The sequence below is a fragment of the Pelodiscus sinensis genome, chromosome 8 (genome assembly GCF_049634645.1).
Source record: "Pelodiscus sinensis isolate JC-2024 chromosome 8, ASM4963464v1, whole genome shotgun sequence".
NCBI classification, from domain to species: domain Eukaryota; kingdom Metazoa; phylum Chordata; order Testudines; family Trionychidae; genus Pelodiscus; species Pelodiscus sinensis.
Genome location: NC_134718.1, coordinates 33,559,711 through 33,571,729, shown reverse-complemented (window position 1 = coordinate 33,571,729; position 12,019 = coordinate 33,559,711). Strand labels below are relative to the sequence as shown.

At 45.6% G+C, this 12,019-nt stretch overlaps 1 long non-coding RNA gene across 1 annotated transcript in view; it reads right to left on the bottom strand.

Moving 5' to 3' along the window:
* LOC112547282 (uncharacterized) overlaps positions 1-12,019 on the bottom strand; it is a 25,601-nt gene extending 13,582 nt beyond the window's left edge. Inside the window, exons 1-2 of the long non-coding RNA XR_003091020.2 lie at positions 11,885-12,019; positions 3,869-4,005 (exon numbers count right to left, since the gene is read on the bottom strand). This is a non-coding gene — a long non-coding RNA (uncharacterized LOC112547282). The remainder of the gene's footprint in view (positions 1-3,868; positions 4,006-11,884) is intronic.

Here is a 12,019-nt window from a genome sequence, read left to right as displayed (position 1 = left end):
TCAAAAAATGAGGTTTATGTGGCTTTTCAACAAAGCGGGGTGTGATGTAGTGCGCAAGCCATACACTAGGGTCATCCACTGGTGGCTATGTTTGGGCTGGGGGTGACCCTTACTAGCCAGTATCTGTAGCACTGCCCAACAGGACAGCTGCCTAAGTCATGTAGGCAAAGACCCCAACCTGTCCGACCGGTTGAGGACAGGGAGGGAGACAATAGGAGGGAGGCACAGATGAACACCAGGTTTCGGGGGAAGGGGAACTTTCTGGCTGGAATCATGAAGGAGATGGACTAAGGAGGGGGGCTGGAAGTCTAAGGGCCAAGGCACCCCATCTCAAGGGGTCTGAGGCATCCTGGTCCAGACTCCCGTAGCCACGTCATGTCTAGGCTGTGCTGTATCCTGGAAAAGCAATAAACCCTCTCTATTCTACTGACTGGTAGAGTCTGTTCTTGCTGCTACGGGGCTGCATGATCAGGGGGACCCCTGACGCGCCGTCACAGAGGGTCTGCCAAAAAAGCCGCATCTAAACTACTTTCAGTTTTGAAAGCTCTGCTTTCGAAAGTGAGATTGGAAGAAGATATGCAAATTCCTGCAGAATTTGCATATCCTCTCTCAAATCTTCCCTGTAGTTTAGATACAGCCTTGGTGTTGGGAACTGCCTACCAACCAACACCTCAAGTACTTGACACTGCTTGCTGCTGAGCCATCACCTAGAAGGAGCTCTTCCCCCCCCCCCCCCACCTGCAACAAGAGGCTGCACCACAGGTGCAACACTAACTACTCAGTGTAAACAGAAGACAATTGCCCATTAACAGCTGAAGCCTATAGCACTCAGCCGAATTCTTCCCCTCCACTGGAGGGTCCCCCTCCATCAGCTTGTTCTCCATGACCATTTCCATGTTGCACTACACTTCTGTTGACACATGAAAGCGCTGAGTTACTGAATATGATCAGAGGAGTGTTTTCTTCTCACAGCATTCATCTCCAGGCACATCTTGTCAATTTCAACACTACCATGAAAGACTTCACTATTTGCATTGGTACCTGGACTGGCAATATCCCCCTCCATATTACTGACCTCGGTGGGCACTATGGGACTAGCGGGGGCTCCGCAGACACCACTCCAGAAGCACATCTGCATCACCAACGAGGCTTCCACCAACCTCTCCATCCACACCCTTCCGGCTTCAGAAGAATTGGAAGAGGGTCAAATTCCTGATGAGGACAGTGTTGCACAAGCCCAGCAGACCTTTGAGGATAATCTGTCCCCATCTCTCAATGAGGCTGTAGTACCCGAAGTCTCAAATTCTACAGACGACTTGAAACAGTTCCAAAAGCTTTTTATAAGAGTAGCCACCAATCAAGAAGTTCAGCTCCAGGAGATAAAAGAGAAACAACATCGTCTCTTAAAGAATATTCATCTGTCCTCTCAAGGAAGAGGCAATAATCAAAGTATCTGATGACATTTGGCAGACACCTGCCTCCATCCAACCAACCTGCAAAAAATAGACAGGAAGTGCTTTGTCCCTCCCAAGGACCTGAACTTTCTGTCCCTACCCCCAGCCAAACTCATTGGTGGATGCAGTGAATCAACACTCCAAAGCTCCCCAGCTAAAATCTGCAAACACTGAGAAGGAATACAAGAAAGTAGACATCTTTGGTAGGAAGACCTATTCATCAGCCTCTTTGCAGCTTAAAATAGCAAACCACTCCGCTAATCATGATTTCGATAATTATTGCATGTTGGCTGAACTCATGGAACATCTACCTGACTCCAGGAGGCCCATTCTCAAGGCAGTCATTCACAACGGACTCTAGCAGTACTCTATTGCCTGTACTGCTCTACTAGCAGCTATAGATGTTGCTGACACAGTGGCTAGAGCGACTGCCACAGCTGTGGTGATGAGAAGAGCCTCCTGGTTACATGTTGCAGAGGTGCCCAGGGATCTACAGACGGAAGTGGAGGATCTCCCTTTTGACAAACAAAAGGTATTAGTGGCTAACACAGATAAGATAAACTAGGCAAATATAACTTAGATAGGGCCACGATAAGGTGGGTGCATAATTGGCTGGATAACCGTAGTCAGAGAGTTGTTGTTAACGGTTCTAAATCCTGCTGGAAAGGGATAACAAGTGGAGTTCCTCAAGGGTCTGTTTTGGGACCCGTACTGTTCAATATCTTCATCAATGATGTAGATATTGGGATAGAGAGTACTCTTATTAAGTTTGCAGATGATACCAAACTGGGTGGGGTTGCGACTTCTTTGGAGGATAGGGACATAATTCAAAATGACCTTAGCAAGTTAGAGAAATGGTCAGAGGTAAACAGGATGAGGTTTAATAAAGAGAAATGCAAAGTGCTCCACTTAGGAAGGAACAATCAGTTCCATACATACAAGATGGGAAGCGACTGTCTAGGAAGGAGCATGGCGGAAAGGGATCTAGGGGTCATAGTGGACCACAAGTTGAATATGAGTCAACAGTGTGATGCTGTTGCAAAAAAAGCAAATATGATTCTAGGTTGTATCAACAGGTGTGTTGTAAGCAAAACTCGTGAAGTCATTCTGCCGCTCTATTCTGCACTAGTTAGGCCTCAGCTGGAGTACTGTGTCCAGTTCTGGGCGCCACATTTCAAGAAAGATGTGGAGAAATTGGAAAGGGTACAGAGAAGAGCGACAAGAATGATTAAAGGTCTAGAGAACATGACCTATGAAGCCAGGCTTCATGAACTGGGCTTGTTTAGTTTGGAAAAAAGAAGATTAAGGGGGGACATGATAGCGGTTTTCAAATATCTAAAAGGGTGTCAAGGAGGAAGGAGAAAATTTGTTCCTCTTGGTTTCTGAGGACAGGACAAGGAGTAATGGGCTTAAAGTGCAGCAGGGGAGGTTTAGATTGGACATTAGGAAAAAATTCCTAACTGTCAGGGTGGTCAAATATTGGAATAAATTGCCAAGGGAGGTGGTGGAATCTCCCTCTCTGGAGATATTTAAGAACAGGTTAGATAGACATCTGTCAGGGATGGTGTAGACGGAGCTTGATCCTGCCTTGAGGGCGGGGGGCTGGACTCGATGACCTCTCGAGGTCCCTTCCAGTCCTATTATTCTATGATTCTAAGATCCTGCATAATAGTAAGGACTCTCGTGCTATACTCTGCATCCTTGGCATGTACACGGCACCATACCGGAGAAAGTGAGACACTCCTTATAACAGGAATAAGGACAATTATTACAACCGTCCCAGCAAAGACCATATGAGTATAATCGATCCAGGCAGAGACCTCAGAGGAAGTGTCCACTTCAAGCATGCTCCTCCAGCTCCCAGATGGCTAAACAGCAAATTTGAAAACTTGGTCAAGGGTCTGCCCGACCTTCCCAACCATCCAGTGACAATAAGCCAGAAACACCTGTTTGCCCACAGATTGCGTCCCTTTTTCCAGCATTGGGACTCCATAACATCAGACTGGTGGGTGCTAGAGATTGTCCACATAGGATACTCTATACCCTTCACGTTGCTTCCCCCTACTTCCCACTCCTTCCCCATCCCTCTTCAGGGACCTCTCTCACGAGACCCTTCTCAGGCAAGAGATCGATACCCTCTCCATTGCCCCTATTTGGAGAAGGCAAACCAACCTCTACAAGGGAAGAGGGTTCTATTCAACCTACTTTCTCACCCAAAAGCATATGGGGGGGGGGGGCTGTGGGAGGCCAATTTTTGGATCTTTACAAGCTAAACAAATTCCTACGCAAACAACGTAGTCAAAATGGTCACACTGGCTTCCATAATTCCAGTATTGGACAAGAACTGTTTTGCAGCCCTCTACCTACAAGATGCATACTTTCATGTCACAATACATCCTTTCCACAAACGTTACCTCCGTTTCACGGTGGGGGATAATCATTTTCAGTGCATAGTTCTCCCTTTCGGATTTCCTTCAGCACCGCATGTCTTCTCGAAGTAGTGGCAGCCTATCTTCGGCAACAAGGGGTCATCATCTTCCCATCTCAATGACTGCCTCAGATTCATCATAAACAAACAGAAGTCAATTCCCAATCCAGTTCAAGACATCAAATTCATTGGGGTTCACCTTGATTGTATATTAGCCCGGGCCTACCTATCATACCAATGATTCAATGCCCTTCGGGACTTAGTGTCTACCCTGTCTATGAACTTGTCATCTACCATCCATACCTGCCTCCACTTGTTGAGCCATATGGCAGCTACTACATATGTCGTCCAGTATGCACAACTCCATTTCCATGCTATGTAGCATTGGCTAACTTCAGTCTACAAACTCTCTCGGGAAGTGAATCATTGTCCCAGCACACATACTAGACTCTCTCAAATGGTGGACCTCCCATCACAACGTCCTTGCAGGGGTTCCCTTCCTTCAACCTGAGCCATCGGTACCGATCACCATGGATGCCTCATTAATAGGATGGGGCACATACATGCACCACCACACTATGCAGGGAAGATGGTTACTGCACGTGGCTCAATTGCACATCAACCTTCTCAAGCTCAGAGCGGTCAGGAATGAATGTAGACACTTTGCTCCCTCCATTACCAACTGCACTGTTCGTGTCCTAATGGACAATACAATGACCATGTCTACGTAGGCAGAGCAGCACTCATTCTCGATCCTTTTGAGCAGAGTCTATGCACTCTGGAATTGGTACATCCAGCATGGGGTTATCCTCAAAGCATCATACCTATGTTGAAGCAAAAACTTCTCTCTGGTTTGGTGGCTAATAAACAGCTTTATTGATCAATAAGGCAGAGTGAGCCAAACGTGACCCCAGCAGAGCCGGGCCCAGTAAGGCTGCTCAACACAATCAATCCCTTAACCAAACAAGTCTGATGCCAGGGCATTCCATCAAAACAAAAAGAAATTATCATCAGCACAGAAAGAAACAGGGAGTTTGAGCTTCAGCTCAAAATAGTTCATTAACACATTCAACAGCCCATCTCACTGGCTTTTTTACAGTGGTGAAGGTCAGTTCACTCACTGGCGTATGTGCAAGAGCAAGAAAGTGAAGCTTTTATTATACAGAATGGCTTCTAGCTAAATATGAAATGGTTTTCACACCTACCTGGCGATAACGTCATGGGGGATACTTTGAGTTGCAATTTTTCCACAGACCGCAAGTAGGAGCTGCCTCCAGTGGTTACGGAATCTATCTTCTGCAGGTGGGGCTACCCAGTAATAGATCTCTTCACCTCTCCCACTACAATATTGACACGACCGTCTTTCTCAAAATCGGCGCAAACTACTTCACCCTCAACCCCACACCCTCCACCTTCGTGTCTGCCTTCTCTATGGTTCAAAGGTGCTGAATCCCACTGTTCAGAACAAGTGAGAACCACCCTCCTTCATAGCAGGAGGCCATCCTCTAGAAATACTTATCTGCACAAATGGAAATGGTTCACATCCTGGTGCCAACAGACACAGGTCGATCCTCATGTGGTTCCTCTAGACTACCTATACTGGCTGAAGAACTATCTTGTCTGTCAAAGTGTATTTAGCAGCGATCACGGCATTCCATGAGCCATTGATGGATCATCCGTGTTTGTCCACCCAATCACAAAGAGATTCCTCAAAGGCCTCTACAACTTCTATCCCCCTCACAAGACCCTAGCACCTTCTTGTCTAAATCTAGTCCTGGACTGCCTCGTGAGGTCTCCCTTCGAACCTATGGCCACCTGTCCACTCCCACTCCTGACTATGAAGGTGCTGTTCTTAGTGGCCATTACCTCTGGTAGGAGGGTTAGTGAGATAGAGGGGCCCTCATGGCAAGTCCACCATACACTATATTCCCTAAGGACAAAGTTACTTTAAGACTACACCCATCATTTGTGCCCAAAGTCAGCATCTCCTTCTATATTAATGAGTCCATAGTCCTGCCTGTGTTCTACCTGAAGCCTCATGCATCCCACAGAGACGCAACGCTTCACAACTTCGACGGGCTCTAGCTTTTTACATTGACAGAACACAACAGTTCCGTGAATCTCCATGTCTCTTCTTGTCCCTTGTGAACCACTTCAAGGGCATTCCAATTTCAACGCAGCTTATTTCCAAGTTGATAGTAGCCTGAATACTACATTGCTCCTCTCTTTGGAATAAACAGTTACCAGCTCAACCTAGAGCACATTACACTCATGCCACTGCAACATCCAGCGCCTTCCTGAATAGTGTGCCTTTCAAAGACATATACCAGGCGGCCACATGGTCATCCGACCATTCCTTTGCTAGACATTACGCTATTATGCCTCAACTAACAACTGATACAGCAGTGGCTATAGCAGCGCTATTTTCCACTGCTAAGCAGTAACTCTTGAGTTACACCATCCTCACGGAATACTGCTCTGTAGTCACCAACAATGGCACACCCACGGGGACATCACCCAAAGAAGAAAAGGAAGTTATTCATCCTGCACAGTAATGACTGTTCTTTAAGATGTGTCCTCCCCATAGGTGCTCCACGACCCTCCCTTCCTCCCCTGTACTTGGAGTCATGGTAAATAAGGCGTAGACGAAGAACTGGAGGGGAGGCTGTCATGAGAGGTGCCAAACCATCAATGGCACAAGGCACCTCCTGCATGTGTGCACCCAACTGTCAACTACTAGGAAAAAGCTCCAAACTGCAGCTCCGGGGATCACCCATCACCAACAGTGGAGCACCCATGGGGGGGACACACCTCGAAGAACAGTTGTTACTGCACAGGGTGAGTAACTTCCTTATATAAGAATGCCTTATAACAAATTCATGTTAAGTCAGTTTAGCTTATCACAAAGAACAGAGAGGTGACTTCATCATTCTGTAAGTATCAATGTGGGGAACAGAAATTTGATAGGGTTCTTCAATCAAGTAGACAAAAGTTTAATTAAGGGAAATCTATACAAATTGGCTGTGTCTAGATTGCACCCCTTTTCCATAAAAGGGATGCAGATTAGACACAGCACAATTGCAAATGAAGCAGGGATTTAAATCTTCCCCGCTTCATTTGAATAAACATAGCTTAAAATCAGGAATAAGGGATCTTTCGGAAAAGGCTTTATTTTCCGAAAGATCCCCATCTAGACTGGCGCTTTTTGCCGGCAAAGCCCCGAGCCGGAAAAAAGCGGCAGCCATGTTCATGCAAATGAAGTGGGGAAGATTTAAATCCCCGCTTCATTTGCAATTGCGCTGTGTCTAATCTGCATCCCTTTTCCACAAAAGGGGTGCAGTCTAGACACAGCCATTCAGAATAGAAGTAGGGGGTTAACTTTTTAAATGGGACAATTAACCATTGGAATAATTTACCAAGGATTGTGGTGGATTTTCCATCACTGGATATGCTGCATTTCAAAAAGGGATATCCTATGGCCTGTGTTGTGTAGGAGGTCAGGCTAAATTATCACAATGATTCCTTTTGGCCTTACCTATGGATTTATTTTCATGATTGGGTCTGGCAATGTTCTGTATAGACTTATTTCATTCATAGGGAAAGTGTGATTTTTTTTTTTCTGAATAGCCCAAGTTTTACACGTTTGATTTTGTTAAATTCTGTTTTGTTTCTAAACATACATACATATATAATGTTTTTGCTGCAATGTTTCTTTAAATGCCCAAAATATTAACAAAGTACATCTATAAAATCAAGAGATTTACAAAAATTCATAATCAAATCTGGCCCTTCATCATTGTAGGAATTGGAATTCAAAAGATTTGTGCTTATATATAGCTCATAATTCTTTAACATACTTGCACATTTAAGAATAAGTCTCAAATAGCTTCCTTAGCTACCTTGAATATACACATTATGTTTATGTAAATTGCCTTTTCTGCATTCACTGGTTTTTGGACTCTAATTTGAACATTTTTTTTTCTTGGACAGTGGTTCTCAAAGTGCAGTCCGCAGACCACTAGTGGTCCACAGCAACCTCCCAGTTGGTCCACAGCTCAAATGCAGCCCCTCCCTCCTCCATCATGCAGTGGGGAGCCCATGCAGCTGTGAGGCTTGGAGCACCTGCTCTGGCTTCCAGGCCCATCGAAGTAAGGGAAGTTAAGAAAGCTGTAACTGGGCCTGACTCCCCACTTGCATCCGCCCCGGGTGCCCCCTAAAGTACATAGTAAAGTGTGATCCCTCCACACAGGCAAGGATGTGCAAGGAGCAGACCCAAGGGTCTACCCATAGTTTGATCCATGCCTGGGAGCAAGGCATAGACAGAGGGACAAAGCACAAGCCCTGGACTGATGCAGGGATAGAGCAGGCTTGGCCAGCTTTCAGGGAGGACAAGGAGGCCCAGGTCAGTCAGTTGATCTGAAGTCACTGCCTGCTCTAACTAAACACCTCCCCAACTAAGATTTTGAGAAGCTCAGAGAACTTGTAGGTAAGGTCCCATGGGAAGCAAGACTGAAGGGGAAAACAACTGAGGAGAGTTGGAAGTATTTCAAAGGGACGTTGTTAAGGGCCCAAAAGCAAACAATTCCGCTGTGTAGGAAAGATAGAAAATATGGCAAAAGACCAGCTTGGCTTAACAAGGAGATCTTGCATGATCTCAAAATAAAAAAGGAGTCATATAAAAAATGGAAACTAGGACAAATAACAAAGGATGAATATAGGCAAGCAACACGGGAATGCAGGGGCGAGATTAGAAAGGCAAAGGCACAAAATGAGATCAAACTAGCTACAGGCATAAAGGGAAACAAGAAGACCTTTTATAAATACATTAAAAGCAAGAGGAAGACCAAGGACAGCGTAGGCCCACTGCTTAGTGAGGAGGGAGAAGCAGTAACAGGAAACTTGGAAATGGCAGAGATGCTCAATGACTTCTTTGTTTCGGTCTTCACCGAGAAGTCTGGAGGTGTGCCTAAAGTAGTGAATACAAGCAGAGAGAGAGGGTAAGTTTAGAAGATAGGATACACAAAGAACAAGGGTGTGTCTAGACTACATGCCTCCTTCGACGGAGGCATGTAGATTAGCCAGATCGGAAGAGGGAAATGAAGCCGCGATTAAAATAATCGCGGCTTCATTTAAATTTAAATGGCTGCCCCGATCTGCCGATCAGCTGTTTGTCGGCAGATCGGGGGAGTCTGGACGCGATGCCCCGACAAAGAAGCCTTTCTTCATCGACACAGGTAAGCCTGGTTTCACGAGGCTTACCTGTGTCGATGAAGAAAGGCTTCTTTGTCGGGGCATCGCGTCCAGACTCCCCCGATCTGCCGACAAACAGCTGATCGGCAGATCGGGGCAGCCATTTAAATTTAAATGAAGCCGCGATTATTTTAATCGCGGCTTCATTTCCCTCTTCCGATCTGGCTAATCTACATGCCTCCGTCGAAGGAGGCATGTAGTCTAGACACACCCCAAGTTAAAAATCACTTAGGAAAGTTAGATGTCAGCAAGTCACCAGGTCCTGATGAAATGCATCCCAGGATACTCAAGGAGCTGATAGAGGAGGTATCTGAGCCTTTAGCTATGATCTTTGAAAAATCATGGCAGACAGGGGAGATTCCAGAAGACTGGAAAAGGGCAAATATTGTGCCCATCTATAAAAAGGGGAATAAGAACAACCCAGGAAACTACAGACCGGTCAGTTTAACGTCTGTCCCAGGGAAGATAATGGAGCAGGTAATTAAGGAAATCATATGCAAACACTTGGAAGGTAATAAAGTGATAGGGAATAGCCAGCATGGGTTTGTGAAGAACAAGTCATGCCAAACTAATCTGATAGCTTTCTTTGATAGGATAACGAGCCTTGTGGATAAGGGAGAAGCGGTGGATGTCATATACCTAGACTTTAGTAAGGCATTTGATACGGTCTCGCATGATATTCTTATTGATAAACTAGGCAAATATAACTTAGATAGGGCCACGATAAGGTGGGTGCATAATTGGCTGGATAACCGTAGTCAGAGAGTTGTTGTTAACGGTGCTAAATCCTGCTGGAAAGGGATAACAAGTGGAGTTCCGCGAGGGTCTGTTTTGGGACCTGTACTGTTCAATATCTTCATCAATTATGTAGATATTGGGATAGAGAGTACGCTTATTAAGTTTGCAGATGATACCAAACTGGGTGGGGTTGCAACTTCTTTGGAGGATAGGGACATAATTCAATATGACCTTAGCAAGTTAGAGAAATGGTCAGAGATAAACAGGATGAGGTTTAATAAGAGAAATGCAAAGTGCTCCACTTAGGAAGGAACAATCAGTTCCATACATACAAGATGGGAAGCGACTGTCTAGGAAGGAGCATGGCGGAAAGGGATCTAGGGGTCATAGTGGACCACAAGTTGAATATGAGTCAACAGTGTGATGCTGTTGCAAAAAAAGCAAATATGATTCTAGGTTGTATCAACAGGTGTGTTGTAAGCAAAACTCGTGAAGTCATTCTGCCGCTCTACTCTGCACTAGTTAGACCTCAGCTGGAGTACTGTGTCCAGTTCTGGGCGCCACATTTCAAGAAAGATGTGAAGAAATTGGAAAGGGTACAGAGAAGAGCGACAAGAATGATTAAAGGTTTAGAGAACATGACCTATGAAGCCAGGCTTCATGAACTGGGCTTGTTTAGTTTGGAAAAAAGAAGATTAAGGGGGGACATGATAGCGGTTTTCAAATATCTAAAAGGGTGTCAAGGAGGAAGGAGAAAATTTGTTCCTCTTGGTTACTGAGGACAGGACAAGGAGTAATTGGCTTAAAGTGCAGCAGGGGAGGTTTAGATTGGACATTAGGAAAAAATTCAGGGTGGTCAAATATTGGAATAAATTGCCAAGGGAGGTGGTGGAATCTCCCTCTCTGGAGATATTTAAGAACAGGTTAGACAGACATCTGTCAGGGATGGTGTAGACGGAGCTTGGTCCTGCCTTGAGGGTGGGGGGCTGGACTTGATGACCTCTCGAGGTCCCTTCCAGTCCTATGATTCTATGAATCTAAGGATAGAATATCAACCCCTTTAGCATCACATCAGGGAACTGAGGTCAGCATCCACCAACAGTTCTTCCTGAAACCCACTGAACAATGGTGAAGTGCTGCTATTACACAGCTCCACCAGATAGGTGGCTGCATGTCAGCAGTGAGTATCCCTGCCTGTTTAGGATCTCTGCTTCAACAACTTGCCTAACCCACCAAAAGGCCAGCTGCTTCTCTGCACCAGGTGAGAGATTCCTATATAGTCAGTCGTAGTGTCAATTCTAACAGTCCCTGGCTATCTTGTAGCCTGTGAAGTTAGAGTTCTGCTGTGGCACAGATGTTGGGAGCTGTCACATTGGATTTTAAGGGTAGCAGATCACTGCTGTGCCCACGGGGGTTAGGGTGGGGGGGGAAGGTGTTTTCCCCAAAGTCTATTACAAAGGGGGCCATGTGAGGTGTCAAATGAAAGCATGTGTTCTACTGATTCTATGTATGCTATTCATGTACTTGTGATATCTTTATGTGGAGTTATGAATATGGACTGTGCTTATACTGTGAATGTTCTCTCAGAGCAATGGGCTCTGTTCTGCCTGTTGTACAGAGAACTGGAGTGTCTAAGGGGTTTTGCTCATGATTCTTCTGGCTGGCAGGATTGGCAGCTGAAATTCTCGTGTGTCTGGTTTGTGGCCTATTTAGGAAAGGTTGCCAGTCGGGGGCTGTAAGGAGCCCTGGTTTTGAGCAATTCGCCCTGAGCAGACGCCCTCTCCGGTACCCAGATGTGGGGGTCTGTCACAGGAGCCAACATCTCTGGCAAGATAAATGAACTGGACAGTCATGGGAGTGAGGAGCCCAGGAGCTACTTGCTGACCAATAGGGAGAATTAAATTGTACTTAATTTATCAACCCTCATTTTAAATAAACATGGGAAAGTTAATGTTTCACCCGTTTCATAATCTGAAGTAACAAATTCTCCCTGATTGCAGCACTCGCACCTGACCTGGGTGTAAATGTCATTCATGGCGAGGTTTCCATTAGCATTTGTTTCAGCTCGACCAGACTCACACGGCTCCATCTCTAGCACTAGTCCTAGCTAGGGACCGAGTGAGAACTGCACCCTGGCTCGGCAGCGTGT